Below are 1965 nucleotides of genomic sequence, written 5' to 3'. Positions count from 1 at the left end.
TCAGGCCGTGGCGCCCCTAGCGACCGCAGTCGCCAGGGGCGGCGCGTGCTGATGACGTCCAGGAGCCGCAGCCTTAGCGACGGCGGTCACCAGGGAGCGGCGCGCGGCTCGGGAGCATGGACGCGACCACCGCCCCGCACCGCATCCCCCCGGAAATGCCCCAGTACGGGGAGGCCAACCATATCTTCGAGATGATGCAGGTGACCCGGGCCGTCCCGCCCTGTCGCGACCCTGGGCGGCGGCCGGGGCCCCTGCGTCGCGGTATCGGTGCGCGCTGGCGACTTCGCCGCTGGGGGGCCTCGTTTGTTACCCACGAGGTTGTCTAACTTGGGGCGTCGGACTCCTGTCCCTCGACCTGAAGACATACCCTGTCCCTGTCCCGTGGACCCAGGGCGGAGGAAAGGGGCAGGCCCCCTTGACCGGGATTTGGTTCTCGCTCCGCACCAGCCGGCGGCCGGGCCTGGAGCAAGTCCCTAACTGTTCCCAGTTGCCCCACCTGCGAAATGCCGGGTGGTAAGAGGTGGTCTCCAAGGGGCTCTGAGCGTCCCGCCTGTCTGCACTGCTGGGAAGCATCCGAGCTGGGGAGCGTCCGAGTTCAAAGTGGCATCCCCATCCTCTGAGATGCCTGCCTCTTGGGACAGCAGCCCTGTGTTTGGGCAGCAGCGCTTCCCACCTGGCCCTTCCTCCTCAGGCGTCTGCTAAGCTCTCCTGGGTTCCTGACCTAACTGGGCCCCAGTCCCTGTGTGACCTAAGGCAGAACCCTGCCCCAGCGTGTGCTGCAGGTGTCCCTTCTGCACCTCTCGGAGGTAAAAGCCTTCAGGAGCTGTCCAGCCACTCAGGTGTTCGAGGGCCAAGGGGAACCCGGAGCCCAGTTCCCAGAGCATTTGTCTAGTCTTCCGGGTCTGCCGGGTCCCCAGAGGCATCATCTCTCCAGCAAGTAGACGCTGCTTTTGGACAGTGTTAAGTGACAGGAAAAGAGAGAGAGAGGTTTTTAAAATTGAGTGGTCAGTCTAAGTAAATGGGTGGCGGGCAGGATGGGGGCCGGGGCTCCTAGGGGCTCCTGGGGGCACTGTCGTCCGCTCTGGAGAAGCCGGTGTAGCTCATTGTGACTGTTGGAAGAAGCAGCCCCAGAAAGCTTTTTAGTTCAGTATTTCCAGCCTTTAGTCAACTGTGCGCTCCCTCCACGGTTTTTACCATTTCCACGTTTTATACTTTTTACACAGGAATTTCCAAAAATAGTATGAAGTTCTGATGTACACTTCCCCCAGCTTCCCCTAGTCATAACATGTAACATGAGTGTAGTACTCTGTCAAAACCAGGACACTGACGCCTGTGCAAGGCTGTTCACTAGACTCCAGCCTGGCTTGGATTGCATCTCGTTTTACTTGCACTCGTGTGTTTGGTGTGTCTACGGTTCTATGAAATTTTATCACCTATGCTAACTACTACCACGTTTCCATTTTAACCAAATCATTTCTTTAAATCGATTCACTTTTAAAGAATTAAGTAGCTCATTCTGTCTGCCTCATCCTAAGCACTATCTTTGAAATCATAGGTTTGATATATTTTTCTAATACACATTAGATATGCAACCATTTAAAAGTGAAATTAAGAATATTCATCAGTGAACCATCTAAAAAACCATCTAACACCGTGTCACCGGTGACGTGTGACTAGGGACCTCATCCAGCCTTGCCATCTAATGGATAGGGAGGCTGAGGCCCAGAGAAGGGGAGGGACTTGCGAGTTGGATGGAGAGGTGTGGGGCGTTAGATGCAGAGGTGTGGGGCAGGCTGGGACTTCTCACCGTTCAGTGCTCTTTTTATTGTCCCAAGCCTTCTCCTCCCTCAGAGGGCTGCCGCCCGTCCCTGCTTGTCCCTAAGGCTGACGGGTTCTCCCACGGCTCAGCCCAGCTCCTCAGCTACCCGGTTCTTTTCTGTGCCCTTGGTTCTGGACCATGGAAGC

This window comes from Pteropus alecto, unplaced genomic scaffold (assembly GCF_000325575.1).
Source record: "Pteropus alecto unplaced genomic scaffold, ASM32557v1 scaffold67, whole genome shotgun sequence".
Lineage (NCBI taxonomy): Eukaryota > Metazoa > Chordata > Mammalia > Chiroptera > Pteropodidae > Pteropus > Pteropus alecto.
Note: the sequence above shows the minus strand (reverse complement) of the source record.